At 52.2% G+C, this 17,917-nt stretch overlaps 1 protein-coding gene and 1 pseudogene across 10 annotated transcripts in view; one reads left to right on the top strand and one right to left on the bottom strand.

Moving 5' to 3' along the window:
* The window catches only part of LOC309795521 (uncharacterized protein), an 81,153-nt gene that overhangs the window by 29,000 nt on the left and 34,236 nt on the right, over nt 1-17,917 (bottom strand). For 3 of the 9 annotated variants that reach the window (XR_014292262.1, XR_014292263.1, XR_014292264.1), the window contains exon 2: nt 6,199-6,275. The exons of 4 other annotated variants lie outside the window; for them this stretch is intronic. The gene's annotated coding sequence lies outside the window, so the exon portion shown is untranslated. Of the gene's footprint in view, nt 1-530; nt 1,242-6,198; nt 6,276-8,172; nt 8,284-17,917 lie in introns of those variants that run through there. 2 more of the 9 variants (XR_014292265.1, XR_014292266.1) reach the window with 2 other exon arrangements.
* Nucleotides 8,318-9,962, top strand: LOC309795142 (putative ATP-dependent RNA helicase DDX28; annotated as a pseudogene). The gene has a single exon. The product of its transcript is annotated as a putative ATP-dependent RNA helicase DDX28 (transcript).

Here is a 17,917-nt window from a genome sequence, read left to right as displayed (position 1 = left end):
GGCTGGCCGGTGGGTGCTTCCCCATGGCTTGTCTCGGGCTGGCTAGGCAGCAGTGGGGCTTTCACAGCCACTGTGCCCACCACACTGTGGTCCTCATGGCCTTGACCATAGCCTCAGGTGTGCTGGCCCAAATGGTATCTCCCCTCTCCCAGGGTCTGCTTCCTGGGCTCTCCTGTCTGTTTGACCCTACTCTAGGTCATCATATTTGTCTAAAACACCACACAGAGATCAACTGCCCAGCATCTGCGCCCATCCAGTGCCAGCAGACCAGACCCATGGCCTCTGAGAAGACTCTTAGCAAGGTCTGGGCTGACCATCTTCTCTGCCTGCGGTTGGGTCTGTGCATGCAGGGGGCTCAACCCAGTTCTTAAAAAGCTTTTCTTCTCTTTATAAATGGAGGCAAAAAGTGCATTCAGTGAAAGGCATAGATCTTAACAGTACAACTCAATGACTTTTGATGAATAGTCGAGGCGCTTTTGGGGTCTTCCTCTGAAGGATGAAGAACAGGAGTGAATCATTTACTCTCTCCAAGTCTCCATTTTCCATATCTGACCAAGGCTGGGGTTCAGTGGACCCTGGACACATAGGGCTTTGGTTCTGACTCAGGACCAGGGAACAGGTCTGGGGCCCAAGAGCTGGCTGGCTGGCAGCCACACAGGTTCCCACAGGGGCTGGAGGACGTGTCCATATACCCGGTACTGATAGAGGAGTTGCTGGGGCGTGGCTGGAGTGAGGAAGAGCTCTGGGGTGTGCTTCGAGGAAAGGGGCGGCGGGTCTTCAGGCAGGTGGAACAGGTGGAACAGGTGTGCTGGGCTGGGCAGAAGAGTAGCTCTGAGCAGGTGGTCTGAGCGGGTGTCCGCGGGGGTGCTGTGAGAGGTGCTGCCCGCTGACTGCCGCCTCCAGGTACGGGAGGAGGACGAGGGACAGAGTCGCTTGGAGGAGGAGTTCCCAGACGAGCAGCTGGGCAGCTCTTGCCGCTCCGTCCTCCCACGTCTGCATCAGAGAGAGGATCTGGCTCCAGACCAGAAACTAACCAGAGCTGCGGTTCGTGGGAATCCCATGTTGTCACCTAAGTGGTCATTCTCAAAATCTTGCCCCCACATGGGCCCAGGCCTCACAGTTATTGCCGCTTTCCCAGTCCTCACTGTTTGGTTCTGGTGATCCAGTTAATCCTGCCAGATGTCACTTTGGCAGCCACAGATACCCCACAAAGTTTCCTTGCATACGAGCACAAACATTTCCTGAAAATAAATGTTTTAGAAATGGAATCAACATGAGTGTCCATCTCCGTGGTGGGGTCTGTGGTGCAGGCTCCCAATACTGGGGTTTGGTGGGGGACCCTGCAGTTTAGACACCGGATACTAAAGGAAGACCTGTTGGCAGTGGCCTGAGGAAACCCAGGTGGCTTGCCTCAGCACTGGAAGAAGACAGTGGGTGGCTCTGGCTGCAGGAGGGTGGACCTTACTCGGTTCCCTCTGTGTAGCTCACCTCCATCCATATCCTGAGCCACTGAGTACCACCTGGGGATCTTTCAGGGAATTCTGGTTCAGGTGCCCAAGAAGAGAACATGCCTAGATCACAAATGATCTTTGTACCTATTTGGACACAGACCAGAATCTCAGGCTACTTAATGAGCCATGGACCTCCAATGGCTAGACTGCTCTGGATGTGGGCACACCTCCTCCCCTGTGCCTCAGGGACTTTCTCTCTAGTCAGTTCAGGCTACTTAGACAACCACCAGATCTTCCGCCAGTACATTAATGATAATAGAAACTGCACTAATTATAGCCAAAACTGAGTTAATACATTGAGTTAATAATGAGAGGTAGGGCTTCCCTGGGGGCGCAGTGGTTAAGAATCCACCTGCCGATGCCGGGGACACGGGTTCGAGCCCTGCTCCGGGAAGATCCAACATGCCGAGGAGCAACTATGCCCGTGTGCCACAACTACTGAGCCTGCGCTCTACAGCCCATGCGCCACAACTACTGAGGCCACGTGCCGCAACGACTGAGCTCACGTGCCGCAACTACTGAAGCCCACGCACCTAGAGCCGGTGCTCCGCAACAAGAGAAGCCACCACAATGAGAAGCCTGTGCACCGTAACGAGGAGGAGCCCCCGCTCACCGCAACTAGAGAAAGCCCACGTGCAGCAACGAAGACCCAACACAGCCAAAAATAAACAAACAAATAAATAAATGAAATGAAAAAAGAAAAAAGATACAATACAGTATTGTTAACCATAGTTGCCATGCTGCACATTACATCCCAGAACGTATTTGTCTTGTAACTGGAAGTTGGTATCCTCTGACCACCCTCACCCATTTCCACCCCACCTCATCCCCATAGGTTAAAATTTTAAATAGAGGAGCCCAGATAAACTTCAATGAGCAGGTGACATCTGAGCAGAGATTTGAGTTAGCCAAGTTGGTATCTAGTGGAAGAGTACACAGGAGAGGAAAGGGCCAGTGCAAAGACCCTGGGGCAGGAGCTTGTCTGGTGTGTTAGAAGAACAGGACGGAGGCCACTGTGGTTGCAGCACGGAAAGGAGAAGAGGGTAACGGAAGTCAGATACACAATGGATGGAGAGCAGTGAGCAGGTAGGACACAGTGGTCGGACCCCGAATGGCCTTGTCGGACGCTCTGCGGGCTGTGTTAGCGCTTCACGGTAGGAGCCAGTGAAGGGTTTTAAGGAGAGGGGTGGCATGACTGATCACATTCCCCATGATCACGGTGACTGCTGTATGAAAAACAGACTGTGGGGGCCACGGTAGACACTGGCAGATCATCAGAAGGCTCTTCTGCCACCGATGTCAGAGATGATGGTGGCTCCGGATGGAGAGATAGTAGGGGAGGTGGTGAGAAGTGGTCACATTCTGAAAATATTTTGAAGGTAGAGCAACAGGAGTAAAACGAAGAAAATCAAAATCCCACGGCCCAGAGATAACTGTTAATTTATTTATTCTAAGCAAACACGGTCCCCTCTAAAAATCACAAAGCTTGCCAAGGATGCTCTTCTCAGAGGTACTACCTTTGTACTGCTCAGCCCACTCCGGCATGCCCTCCCCCTCTGCCACTCTCCCAAAACTGCTCTGATTAAAGTCACCAATTACCTCGAAGTGGCTCAGTCTATGAGACACTGACCCGTCCTCAATCTTGTTCTCCTAGCAGCACATGGCACGGTGGAGCCTCCCCTCTTGCTTGATCTCTCTCCTCCCTGGGTTCGTCGACCGCACACTCTCCCAGTTTTTCTCTCTACCCCTGCTTTTCGGTCTCTTTTGCTGGTTTCACCTCCTGCCCTCACATGTTGAGGCTGCTCCTCAGTCGTGGGCCCTCTTCCCTGCTAATTTCACACATCCTCCCTCACAAATTTATTCACTCCCATGGTTTAAAATATTGGCCATGATCATCTCCAAAGGCATCCCAACCTCACACCAACTGCTCAAAACACATCCCCACTCGGATGTGTTAAGGGCATCTCCTACTCCACATGTAGAAAACAAAGCCTTGATCTCCCCTCCTAAGCCTTGTCCTCTGTCTCCAATTATTTATTCAACAGACACTTACTGAATCCCTAAGATATGCCAAGCACTGCTAGGCACTAGAGACAAAAAGATGAGGCAGGAGGGTAAGGTTCAATAGAACAGAGGGTTATAGAAAGGGAACTTACAAATATGTGTGAAAATAAAGGTGTGCATGGTGCTATGACGGAGCACTTACGTAAGGCTGTGGGAGTCTAGCTCAGCAGGGAAGAGACTGATGGGGGTTGAGGAGGGTCTCCCTTAAAAAATAATCTCTGTGGACTTCCCTGGTGGCACAGCGGTTCAGAATCCGCCTGCCAGCACTATTTACAATAGCCAGGACATGAAAGCAACCTAAGTGTCCATCGACAGACGAATAGATAAAGAAGATGTGGCACATATATACAATGGAATATTACTCAGCCATAAAAAGAAACGGAATTGAGTTACTTGTAGTGAGGTGGATAGACCTAGACTCTGTCATACAGAGTGAAGTAAGTCAGAAAGAGAAAAACAAATACCATATGCTAACACATATATATGGAATCTAAAAAAAATAAGATGGTTCTGATGAACCTAGGGGCAGGACAGGAGTAACGACGCAGATGTAGAGAATGGACGTGAGGCCACAGGGAGGGGGAAGGGTAAGCTGGGACGAAGTGAGAGAGTGGCATGGACATATATACACTACCAAATGTAAAATAGATAGCTAGTGGGAAGCAGCGGCGTCGCAAAGGGAGACCAGTTCAGTGCCTTGCGACCACCTAGAGGGGTGGGATCAGGAGGGTGGGAGGGAGATGCAAGAGGGAGGGGATATGGGGATATACGTATGCATAGAGCTGATTCACTTTGTTATACAGCAGAAACTAACACACCATTGTAAAGCAATTATACTCCAACCAATATATTAAACCCCCCCCCCCAACAAGAATCCGCCTGCCAATGCAGGGGACACGGGTTTGCTCCCTGCTCCGGGAAGATCCCACATGCCTCGGAGCAACTAAGTCTGCGAGCCACCACTACTGAGCCCATGCGCCACAACTTCTGAAACCCGTGCACATAGAGCCCGTGTTCCGCAACAAGAGAAGCCACTGCAGTGAGAAGCCCGTGCACCGCAACGAAGAGTAGCCCCTGCTCGCCGCAACGACAGAAAGCCCAGGCGCGGCAACAAAGACCCAACGCGACCAAAAATTAATTAATTAATTAATTAAAACTTATATTTAAAAAAAACAAAGAAAAAATCTCTGCTGGGAATTCCCCGGTGGTCCAGTGGTTAGGACCCTGTGCCTCCAGTTCAGGGGGCCTGGGTTCAATCCCTGGTTGGGGAACTAAGATCCTGCAAGCTGGCATCGCAGCCCAAATAAAAATGAAATAAAATAAAATATATTAAAATAAAAAAAGAAAGAATCTCTGATTCAAGGTCTGAAGGGTGAGAAGGTGTTTATCAGGCCAATATGTGGGGAGAAAATTTTTCCCATTTCAGTAAGTAGTGCCTCCCTTTACCCAATTACACATCCTTAACCCACATTCCCCACATCTAATTCATCACTTACTCCTATTCGCCTCCAAGCCATCACTAACCTTCCAAATATGACTCTAACCTGCCTGCTTTACTCCATCTCCAAGGCCACCACTGTGCACAAAGCCAGTCTCATAATGAGTCTCCCCAAATCTTCTCCTGCCCGCTCCTATCCATTCTCTTACAATAGCCAGTATGGTGTCTGAAAAAGGCATCTCTGCTAACACCACTTCTCTGTTTATACCCTGCAATGGCTTCCCAGCAAGTGTAGGATAAATCCCAAACAGATGATGGACTGGAGGTTGAAAGACCAGAAGGAGGTAAGGTGTTAGGTTAGAAAGAGGGATAAAGGGTCTAGGCAAACAGCGAAAAGGGCTGAAAAGAAAATGATCGGCACTTGTACAACAGTCCTGATGCAGGCAGGAGAATGCGGGAATAGCGAAGGAATACCAATAGCCACTTTTTATTTCTGCAATGCCTTTGCAATTCCCAAAGTGCTTCACTTATAACTGTGATTCTCAAACCTAGTTGTACATTAGAATCATGTGGAGAGATTTTTAAAACTACCAATGGCCAGGCCTCACCCCAAGCCAATTAAATCAGAATATACAGTTCACTAGGGCAGGAATTTTGTCTGTTTCATTCACTGTCCATATGAAAAGTACCTGACACATACATAGTGCTCAAAAAATATATACTGAATGAATAAATGAAGGAAGGAATGTACCACTATCACCTGAGATCCAAGGAAGAATTCTTTTCAAAACTTAGGGGTTAACCAGGCAACGTCAGTTACCATGGCAGCCCTGGGAAAATCATTACCAAGTGACACTAACACTCCCGGGGCCTACATTTGTTTCCACAATAAGTAAACCTTTCTCATTTCTAAAGTACTATACTGTGAAATATGCATCTCAGTCACAACCAGAGGTTACTCAATGTCTGCTGTGAGCGGGAGGAAAAGAGAAGGGCCTTACACAGTACCTAAAGCAATGACAAGAAGAAACTAGGGGCCACGGGCAGAGACAGACAGGCTCAGACAGGCTCCAATCCCTATGACATTCTGAGGTGATCACGTTGTAAGGACTCGAGCACAAGAAAGCAGCCACTAACCAGCTACCCTGTCTCAAATACTTGGAGAAAGTCAATGTAAATGCTTACCTATGTATTATTCTTTTCTGATCATTCTTTCAGTGTATCCCTTCTGGCTTTGTGCAAAGCGATTCTTTGTTTTGTACCTGAAAGATGAGTGGCACATGTAAATGGATGAAACATGTCAGAGCAGACATCCAAGGAGCTCTTCAGCTAACGAACGAAGAGCTCCGAGTTCTGGGAAAGAATCGTAAAAGCAGTGTAGAATCACAATATCTTAGAGCATCCTTTATATGAAATCCCCTCTTGCATATCACCAGTCACTGGTCATCAGCCTATACATGAACTTTGCAGTGACAGAAAACCCAGCACTGTCTAGACAGGTCTAGGCATTTCTAGTTGCTACAGCAGTCTATATCAAGTTCAGAATCTGACTCCCTGTCGCGCATCAGTCCCAGTCTGCCTTCTGCAATGGTACACCCCATGGCACACCTCATCGCTTTTCCATCTGGCACATTTCTCAAACACATGAGGACAATTTTGTTCTTCCTAAAGCTCTCTTCTCCCACGTCACCCTCCTAAATCACTCCTTCCTGTGTTTATGACTCTGAGGAGCCCCCACGGTTTTCTCATCCCAAGGACATGACAAGCAATGGCATCAGTGTGCCTGCTACACATTCTGGGAAAGGGGCAGGGCCACACAAGGGTCTGGCAAATGTGACTGACTACCTGAAGTGAGAGTACATGTGAAAACCTCAGCCTCTCTTCAGTCCTCAGCCTCTATCCAAGGTTTCTCCATAGCATGCTATTGACATTTTGGGCCAGATAATTCTTTTGGGGTGGTGGGGAGGACTGTCCTATGCCTTGTACGATATGTAGTAGCATCCTGGCCTCTACCCACTAGATGCCTGCAGCACCACCACCCTCCCACACCCCGGATGTGACAAAGAAAAATGTCTCCAGCCATTGTCAAACATCCTGGAGGAAGGGTGAGGGCAAACTCACCCTCACTCAAGAGCCACTGCTCTATCCAATGGGTGACTGACTATACATGGGTGACTCTGTTCACCCATGAGTACTCAAACCTCTCTTCTCTGCTGGCTTAACAGGTAACTCTCCAGAAAGTCTATCGTGTATCAAAATGCTATTTGAAATTTAGTAGTATTTATCTCTGTAACGGTATCTGATGAAAGTAAAACTCTTTCTCCAGATGTTAAGAACCTCCCAGGTGGTTAATCCACGTTTACCTTATCTCCTACCCCAGGCCCTGGAAATTACAGAAGTGATCGGACACCCGTTTTCGGGATCCGTTCAGGAAGTACCAGTAGTGTAAGGCTTTTCGGCAACCTGAACAACTGAATTCAAGTAAAATATTCTGCCTGACCGTGGCTTTGTGAGACAAGCCACAAACCTGTAGCAGGACCCTCCTCGCTGCTATTTACGGAATTGAGGTATCTGACTGGAAAGCCGGTGGAGGTGAACTACCCAAGAAAGCAGTGGGTTCAGGATGAGAAGTTGTTAAGGGTGACAAGGGAGGGGAGAATGAACCTCAGCTGAAAAGAAAGGGGAAAAGCACCAAGAGATGAGTTCTCTTGACTTTAGAGAAGATACGCTGAAAGCCATCAGCTTGCCCTCGGGGCCCTCAGCTCTCTGGGGAGCTCTAAGGGAAGGGTGAGCCTGGACCTACGACTCCGGACTCCTGGTCTCGGCTCCCAGGCCTGACCATTCACTCAGACTCTCAATAAATACTTGTATTTAAAGACCTTACACGGGGACCACATCTGGGAAAACATCGCCGCACCCTCATCATAAGTCACAGGGGGGAGACCCGAACTGGCCGAGCCATGACAGGAGCTGTGAGGGCGACGAAAGAGCACGGCAGGGATCGGACATCGGATCGCCAGAAGCCCTCCGCCCTCCTGGTTCGTAATGCCAGGGCCCCATCGCCGCGTATCGCCAGACCCCGGTCCTGCCTCCGTCGCGCACCCTTCCCCAAGGTTGGCCGGGGTCTGGAGTCACCATCCCCTGTTCGGACCTACAGACCTCGCCGCTGCTGAGCTCTACAGATCCCGCTCCTTCCACACAGTTCGCCGATTCCGCGGGCCTTACTGAGCCGCGCCGGCCACCGTCCGCGAGGCCTTGGCGCGCCTGTGACGTCACTGCCGTGCGCCTCTCCCGCGAGAGGTGTATGGCTCTGGCACGGCGGGTGGGGCTGTGGTCGCTCGCGGTTCAGTTGCTTCTGGCGCCTCGCCGGGACCTGACGGTCCGCGGTCCCAACGAGCCCCTGCCCGTTGTATGCATCCCGCGGGCTCTACAGCGGCGGCAGGAAGAGCGGCAGAGCGGGCAGCGGAGCCCCTCGCGGCCGGTGCTGGAGCGACCGGGGCCGCTGCTGATGTCAGCGCGGCGACTGGAGTTGAACCAGTGGCACACCTCACGCTGGGCCCTTGGGAGCCCGCGCCACTCGCTTCGTGCGGCTGGAGGAATCAGCGCGCCCACGCGGACCATTTCTCCATCGAGCGCGTGCAATATGAGACTCCAGCGCTGCGGAACCTCTCGCCCAACGGCAGCTGAACCGAACTGGGTCTGGAGCTCCGCGTTCTGAGCGCACTACAAGAGGCTGCTCCCGAAGTTGTTCGGCCCACAACCGTGCAGTGGAGTACCATTCCCCCACTCCTTCGCGGCCGCCACATCCTCTGCGCCGCAGAAACCGGCAGTGGCAAAACTGTCAGCTACATGCTACCTCTCCTTCAACGGCTCTTGGGCCTGCCAAGCCTGGACCCCTGTCGTATCCCTGCTCCTCGAGGCCTGGTTCTTGTGCCTTCTCGAAAATTAGCCGAACTGGTGCGGGCCGTGGCCCAGCCCTTGGGCAGCTCCTTGGACCTCCAGGTGCGGGAGTTAGGGAGAGTACATGGCATGAGGAAGATCAGGCTGCAACTGTCCAAACAACCTCCAGCAGATATTCTGGTGGCCACTCCGGGGGCTCTGCGGAAGGCCCTGAAAGCTCAACTGATCAGCCTGGAGCCGCTCTCCTTCTTGGTGTTGGATGATGCAGACACGCTGTTGGATGAAATCTTCCTGGAACTGGTGGATTACATCTTGGAGGGGAGCCATATAGCAGAAGGCCCAGCTGACTTAAAAGACCCCTTCAATCCCAAAGCTCAGTTAGTGCTGGTGGGGGCCACATTTCCCGAAGGTGTAGGCCAGCTGCTGAGTAAAGTTGCCAGCTTAGACTCTCTAACCACCGTTACCAGTGACAAGCTCCACTGCATCATGCCTCATGTCAGACAGACATTCATGAGGCCGAAGGGAACAGAGAAGGTGACTGGGTTGGTGCAGATCCTCAGGCAGCATGACAGAGCATATAGGATTGGCCCCACAGGAACTGTTCTGGTGTTCTGTAATTGCTCCAGCACTGTGAACTGGCTGGGGTATATATTCTGGATGACCACAAAATCCAACACTTAAGACTGCAGGGACAGATGCCAGCCTCAATGAGAGCAGGCATCTTCCAGTCCTTCCAGAAGGGCTCCCGAGACATTCTTCTCTGCACAGACATTGCCTCTCGGGGCCTGGACAGCACCCAGGTGGAGCTAGTCATCAATTATGATTTCCCTCTCACCCTGTAAGACTACATCCACAGAGCAGGGAGGGTGGGCCGGGTGGGGGGCGAGGTGCCAGGCACCGTCGTCAGCTTTGTGACCCATCCCTGGGACGTGAGCCTGGCTCAGAAGATTGAACTGGCAGCTCGCTGGAGGAGAAGCCTTCCAGGACTGGGGTCCTCAGTGAGAGAGCCTTTGCACCAGCAAACCTTATTGCAGCAGGCTTATATATGATGCCGTAACAGGGACCTTTCCCTCTGTGCTGGACGGGTGAGCACACTTGTCAGTGGGGTGCTCTGGGCTGCCTAGTCACCTTCTGAAGACCCGGGCTGCAGTCTGGCTTCAAAAGGTAAGTTGCTGGCCAACACTGGAGGGTGAACTACTGAGCTTGGCTCTCTGCAGTCTTTCACGTGAAGAATAATGTCGATCTTGGCTCTGTATTATGTCGTGGTTTCTAACAATAAGCGATGTTTCTATGGGTGCCCCTTAATAACAGTTTCCACTGCGGCAGAATTCAGTAGACTCTGAGAAGATTCACACTCCAAACTACCACACTTAGGACGAAGGCTCTTTCAATTGATGTTTTAGTGTAAATTTTGTTTCCTGCCCCCAAACATCCATTAAGCCCCCAGGAGAAGGAAAAGGGGATGTGACTAGCAATAGAGAGAAACTTTCTTCACAACAATGGCCATGGCAAGCTTAGGCACTTTTGGTGAAATCTCTCTGGGAAGTACTGGCAGAGGAATAAAAGGCAAACTGACACCGAAGTATTGCTTGGTGTGCATTTCCAGGCTCTGCCTTCTTTCTCATCTCTTGGTGGCAGGTGGAGGAAGAGGAGAAAAGGTTAAACTTTTTTATAAACCGGCAGAATAAGCTTATAACATCCTCTCACTATCTCTGCATAGGTTCTAGTCTCTGCAGCATTATATAAGCTTTGCCCAAAGTAATGAACTGTTGAAAGTCAAATGTAATACTTCACCAAACAACTTAAAAATGCTTGCACACTGGAAAGGGTTAAGTTGCAGAGAACACAAATGGACCCAGAGCAACCTTTGCCAAGAGAGAATATTGTGCTAAATGTACAGTCATAGCTCTATTCCATATGAAGAAACAGTCAGAAGGATAAAAGAACTTGGTCAAAATCACCCAAGTAAGTAGAAAAGAATCTGGTCTGTCTGTCCTAAGGGTTGTGTTCTTTAACCACCAGGCTAGCTTTTCTCAAATCTGATTCATGCATAGAATAACTATACACCTCTGCTTGCCTTGAATATTCCCTGTTTATACGTATGCCTGCTGCAGTTTTTAATATTGCCCACTTTGACTCCCAAAAGCAACCGAGAATACACAATAATTTGGTCGCTCTATCCATGGACCACTGTGGTGGGACTGCCCAGGAAGCTTATTAAAAGTGCAGCTTCCTGAGCCCTACTCCAGATCTAGATAAGTTTTCTGAGGGTTGGCTCAAGAATCCAGGTACAAGGCTTTTTAAGTGGTTTTGTGGAACCCCCCAGGTGATTCTCTTGTTCTCTTAAGTTAATAAACCGTTTATTCTGCCTCCCCCAGATGCCCAGCCAGGTCCTGTTAAGGTAGGAATCCCCACACCACATCAGAGGGATGCTCCCAGCCATGTAATCTCTGGAGCCTTGGAGATTCTAAATGGTCTCATGCTGGCCCACCTGCCATGACAAACCTCCGCCAGAGCAAGCATTCCCCTTCACATTTACCTTCTACCACTCCCAAAGGCAGTCTGCTCCAATGAGGCCTGACTTCGTCTGTCCTAACGGGCACCCAGATTCAAGCAGTTTAGGGATAGAAGGTGCTGTGGTTCTCGACCAGGGTGGCCCAACCTCTAAAAGGGTAGTCCAAGCAGTCTCTACCTCCTGGGCACATCCCTTCTGCAACAGCCCTAGTAAACGAAGGTCCCATCTTTGCTTTTTCAAGGTCGGCAACAGGGAGTCCCCTCCTAAAGAAGGTTCTCTTTCATTACCACACTATCAAAGGCTGCCCCAAGTGTGGTTCCTTCCTGTGGGCCTGATCAGGCTAAGGGCAGAGTTGTCTCTTTCCTTCTCTGAGTCGGACCAAGTCGTCTTACTAACACCTCTTCACAGTGTTGACCATGTTTTTCACAGGGGCTGCTGCTGAGCCTTTATCTCATCCTTTCATGGTGGAGAGAGAGAGGATTATAATGATTTTTACTTCTAGGGGAGAGGGGAGTGTAATGATTATGTTGTCATTTTGTATTATGTCCTTTTGTCATGAATTTGTTTTGAATTTCATATTAAAATGGGCCCACCATTCCCACTTTGTGAGGTCATTCAGCACCCTCATTTTGAACGTTTAACATCTCTCTCAGTATCACTTGGAAATGTTTGAAATGGCATGAGCTTGTTCTCACATTCCTATCAGCTGTAAATCCGGTGCCCCAACATGAACGTAACCATTGAGCAGAACCCCTCTCCACTACCTGTGTAACAATGGGTAGGCCCCTTAACATCCTGTTTTTTTTAAGCCCTCAGGTGTAAAAATGTGAGGGTTCTATGAATTTATATTTGGGGCAGGACAAGGTCGAGAAGAGTGTGTCTTTCCTTTTATTCTTCCAAACTGGAATGTCTTCTCTCTCTTCCCCATGGGTCCAAATCTCACTTGTCCTTCAGGCCCACTGCCAAGGAGCCTTCCCTGATTCCCCAGTCCACACAATTCTCTGCTTCTTAGGGTCAGTGCCATACAACCTAGCTGTCTCTTAACGTTAATCTTGCCTCTCAAGCCAATTTCAGAATGTGGGTCTCTCTTGCCCTCCTGGGGCCCCTGGGGCTGTACCAGCCCACCTGCACGCCCCACGTGGGGTGTCTACTAGACTAGGGCATGGGTGGGGAAGCCCAGGTGTGAGGGACCAGGCAGAGTACCTCTGCCTCCACCCTGCTCTCCTCCACAAAACTGCCCCTCCTCCTGAAGCCTGACCCGCAAGTCACAGGTTCCTTATTATGACCTCACTGGGTATTGATGACCTCACAGGCCTTCTCACAGTTTCCATGGCAGCATAACTATGGAAATGTGCTGCCCTCAGAGAAACTTCCCTACCAGTTCTCCACCAGATACCAATCTCTTTGGTTGTCTGAGAGAGAATGTCTGACCGGATCGTCTATATTTACTCAAACCTGTGCTCTGTTCCCTGGCTGGGCAGTGCAGCAGGTACACCGAGACCGGGCACCTGTAGAAGAAGCATGGTGTACACACAACCTCACCTGGCTGCCACATGTTCCTGTGGGGCTTGCCCACTACGTAAACCTCAGCCCTTTCCCAGCTGTAAGTAATACCAGTGACCTGGGACACCTTCAGGGTCCCACAGTGCTCACTGCTGAGGACAAGTGAAAGGTCATCCCTGAACTAGTGTGCAGGAAGCTTCTGAACTTTATAAATGTAGCCTTCCGCTTTGGGCTACAGGATGCTTCCATTCAGACCCTTTCCTGATTGGCCTCTTAGCAAAAGACAAGTGCGTTTTTGTTGGCAGATGGTAAACGGAGCAGTTTGAGGAAGAGGGCCACTCTTGAACCGCACCTTCAAACCCAGGCACCTCTGTGCTGTCATGTACACATCTATATCGGTCCCCTCAGACACATCCCATACTGAGCTGCTGAGTACTAGGGGAGAGGGTGGTGCCATATTCATGGGAAGACCGGAAGAACCAAGGGGGGTGATGAAGTGCTAGTGAGACTGGAGGGCTGAGCAGATGGTGTCCCAGGAGGCTGGGTGGATGTGAGCCTACACTTGGTACCCAGAACCCGGTTCTGAGTCTCCTGATCACTCTGCCTCAGTATTTGGTCTTGTTCTAATCTAGATAAAAGTATCAGAGGGCTAGAGTTCAGTGTGGTTGTAACAGGCAGTATAAATGGGGCCCAAGACGGGTTGCCAAAGTGGGAGGGGTCCTTAACCAATTTATATTAGATTATCTTTTTCCAAAACTTGAAAGACGTTTCCATTAAAGCCTCAGAAGTGACACACTGCAAGAAATGTTTTCTCTGTTGTGGAAGGGAGAGGTGGAGAGGATCATGATTGCAATTTCTTTCGGGTTCTACTGTTTTCCCTGGCAACGGTGAAGAGACTACCTCACCTGATGCAACTGTAGGCTCTAGGAATTGCTTTTGTAGCCAGTGTCCCTTCTCTAGGGACTCATAGAGGTGATGGGCCAAGTCTGTGTTTTGGATGTCAAGTAGATTAAAGGTCTTCAGCCAGAAACTGGGAGAGACATGAGAGAGGGAAATTCTGGCAGGAGACTGTGTACAGCAGAAGTGACTGATCAGCTCTGCTTTTCTTTGCAGCAGCTGTGGCTCCCGTTTCTCCTCCTATACCTGGTCACTACCATATCCTCAACTGAGGGTGTGGAGAAACACAGTTGGGCTGGCATGGGGAGACATACTGCCTGGTTGGTGGCTACCAGGCCTACGGGGATGCTCCTTTGGCCACGCCAGCAAAGGTGGAAGCCAAGAAACCAGTCCCCAGATGTGCTCCCGAGAGAAAGCACACTCCGGAAGAGTCAGACGAAGATCTCGGTTGCTCCAGACCCAAAATCCGGCGATTGTAGCATGATGCCAGGAGGTGGACTCCACAGAATCTTGCTGGCTGAACCATTCTGAAGACAGGGCAATGGTTTAACTGCCTAAGGCAGCGAATGCCTCTTCCTGCAGTGACCCCTCCCGCCCCCCCCCCACTGCCCACTACCACAGATTAGAACCTGCGTCGTTCTGTCTGAGCCTTCCTCAGCCAGGAGCCTCCTTGCACACTCAATGGCCATAAGCCAGGAGCTTCAGAAAGTGAGGTTTGAAATGAGAGTCTGCCCCGAACATCCCAGGGCGGAAGCTGGCCTGGAAGAAAACCTGGCATTCCTCTGCTCAGTCCTCACGGGCCCCTTTGTGAGCTGAAGAAAGTGAAGTCTGCACTCTGCGAGCCGAGGAGGATGCAGGAGCAGATACAGGGTGCAGAGAAGCCTTAGCAGTCTACCACATGGGCTCCTGCCCTGAGCTATTGTCAGCGGCCACCACCACAAACCAGGGGGGAGCTGGGCTTTTTGAAACTGAAAGCAGCAATCTGTGGCTTCCCAAAGAGCCTCCTGCCTGGGGCCACAGGAGGCAGGATAGAGAGGCCCAGGAAGCCCTGCTCCCTGAAGCAAGAACAGGATGGAGAGTCAAGCAGCACGCACCTTGCCCCGAGGTTCACATGCTCCTTTATTGCCAGCCCTTTCTGTCCCCAGTGGGGTCCCTTACTGCTCAATAAAATGTTTTTCTGTAACAGATTTGTAGGGTCGCCAGTGCACAGACTTAGGTCACTACCCCTGTGCTAGGCACTCCTGCCACCTGGGAAAGGTTCCAAAGGTGGAACAGCTCCAGGGGGTGCCAGGGATCAGAGCAAAAACTTGAGAGGCTGGGGATGCAGGAGTTTGGGCACAGTCCCCAAATCATCTCAGTGGTTGAGCTTCTGTGAGAAGGCACATCCCCAGTGTGTGTGTGTGTGTGTTGGGGGGGAGGGGGTCCCTAGAGGAGGCAGCTAGCGGGAGGGCCTGAGGCTGGAAATGGGGAATGGCGTGTGGCCTCTGAGCAAGCACAGGCACTTAGCCCTTGAGGTTTCTGGGAAAGCTAGAGCCACAAGGGCCACGAGATAAGGCAAGTGTAGCAGCAGAACCCAGGTGCCAGGTCTTTCTTCAGAACCTACACTTCTCCACGAGGCCGGGCCTTCCACGCTGAGGTAGGAGGGATCCTGGCCAGAAGGTCAGCCAGCAGCTCTGGGACGAAGGTTGCTGCGGCGGGGGCTCTTCTGCCATGGAAGCGACTTCATTTCCTTCCACACAAATAGCCTACTGACTGAGTTCCTGCCCTGTGAGTAAAAGGGTCGTTGACTCTCCCCAGAAGGTTGTTCAGTTCACATCCCCAAAGTCCCTCTATTCAGGCCCTGGGGAGGTGTAGCAACTCCTGAGGGCGCTCTCCTGAGGCTGGCTGACAGAAGTGGGGGAGGTTCCTGATAGTTCCCAGGTGCTGGTTCAAGTCCCCAGAGAATGGTCATGCAGGTTGGGGAGTCAAGTAGGAGGAGAGAGAAGGTTGGGGGCAGAGGGCCCCCTCCTGAATCCAGAGCTCACAAGGTTACCCCCCCCCCATTTCCAGAAACTATCTCTTCCCCCACACCAGCCCCCATGGCCCAGTCCCGGGAAACCGGGAGCCCAGAGCACTTGTGGCCACAGAGACCCTTGCACGCAGCCCTCGGGGTGGGCGGGGCCGGCTGCAGGCAGATGGGGACGAGGTGTGCTCCCGGGAGGCCACGGGCTGCAGGTGGCCTTCTGAGAGAAGCACCCCAGCTTGGACAGGAAGGTTAGAGGTGGGGGAGAGCAACCCAGGGCGCCCCCTCGGAGCAGTGGGAGTGGGAAGAGGGGCGGGGGTGGAGGGAACCCACGATGGGAGGCGAGTGGGCTCTCAGCAGAGGCCAGCTTAGCCCGCGGGAGCTGCCTCTGAGCAGGGGGTGGGAGGGTAGTGCCGCCCTGTGGCTGCCGGGCTTCCTGGATCCGGATCGCGGGTCTCCACACACGGGTCAGGGTCCTGTGACTCTGTATCCCCTCCCTCACCCCGCCCCCCTCGCGAGGCCGTGCCGCTGGGTGGCCTGTGTCGACGGGCAGAACCCCATCGCCCGCCCCTCTCAGACCCGCCTCGGCCCGCCTGCCTTGCCCTGCACAGCTTGCGGCCCGGGGGCCTCGAAGGTCCCCGTGCACGCAGCCAGCGGCCTCTGCTGTGCCTGCTGCTCCTGCTGAGTCTGCTGCTGCGGCCGGTAACCCGCGTGCAGACCAAGCCGGGCACCTCCAGCACCCCAAGTCCGCGGGAGCGCACGCGGGCCCTGATGCGGGACTTCCCGCTTGTGGAAGGGTGGCTGCAGTGTGTGCGGGCTGCTGGGGGCCGGTGGGGGCCTAGCCTGGCCCTGGGCAGGGGAGGAGGTCTGGAGCATGCAGCGCTAGTGGGGAGGCTCCCTCACACCAGCCCTGGATGTCCTCTCCATCATCTATGGATGCCCTTCCCCTTCTCTGTCATCCCCTCCCTGGCGGGAACCCCTCAGCCCAGGGCTCAGCTGCTCCTAGTATAGTCTGTGTGACAGTGTGAGGTGGGGGACCCCCAGGCTGGCCCAGGCCAGGCAATGTGTCCTGCCTGATCCCAAGACCTAAGGAGCCCACCCATTTGCCTTGACCTCCCTCCAGCCACACCAACATGCCCCTGGTCCTGAGGCAGTTTTACCACAATGGGCTACAGCATGTTAATCTGCGCAATTTCAGCCATGGCTAGACCAGCTTGGACAGGCTGAAAGACAGTCTCGTGGGTGGCCAGGTACCAAAGGGACACACAAGGTGCCACCATGGCTGCTGGGGAATGTGGGGCACTTTGGGGGCCTCAGAGACCACAGGTTACTCACATTGGAACGGTTACCATAGTGACCTAGAAAGTGCCATGCCATGGATGCTGGGGCCTACAGGGGTCACAGTGAGCCCACCTGACGGGCTGCCAAGTACCACAGAAAAAGCAACGCATTACATGTGACTTCTGGGCACAGTGAGTGCTGTGCCAGTTGAGGAGGCTATGAGAAGCCCAAGGAGTTCCAAAGCCCAAACTAAGCCCTGGCTTCCCTCAGTTCTGATCAGCCTACGTCCCATGCCAGACCCACGAACGGGATGCTGGGCACCTCACCATGGAACAAATTGACCTCATCCGCCTCATGTGTGCCTCCTATTCTGAGCTGGAGCTTGTGACCTCAGTTAAAGGTAGACGGGGGACTTCCCTGGTAGTCTAGAGGTTAAGACAACACGCTTCCACTGCAGGGGGCTCGGGTTTGATCCCCGGTGGGGAAACTAAGAGCCCTCATGCTGCGCGGCATGGCCAAAAGAAGAGGTAAACAGACTGGTGGTGGTGGGTGTTAAGGACTTCAGTAAGCTACCCCTGCCTCTGAAAATGATCATCTGACCTACGTGCCCCCAGCTCTCAACAATACCCGGAAGTTGGCTTGCCTCACTGGTGTGGAGGGCGGCCACTCACTGGACAGTAGCCTCTCCATCCTGCGTACCTCCTATGCGCTGGGTGTGCGCTATGTGACACTCACCCACACCTGCTACACACCCTGGTGAGCACCTGAATATATTCAGGAAAAAACGCATTCGCCCTTTTTGGCCA

This window comes from Mesoplodon mirus (assembly GCF_964341445.2).
Source record: "Mesoplodon mirus genome assembly, chromosome: 19".
NCBI lineage: Eukaryota > Metazoa > Chordata > Mammalia > Artiodactyla > Ziphiidae > Mesoplodon > Mesoplodon mirus.
This window is presented reverse-complemented; position numbering and strand designations above follow the sequence as displayed.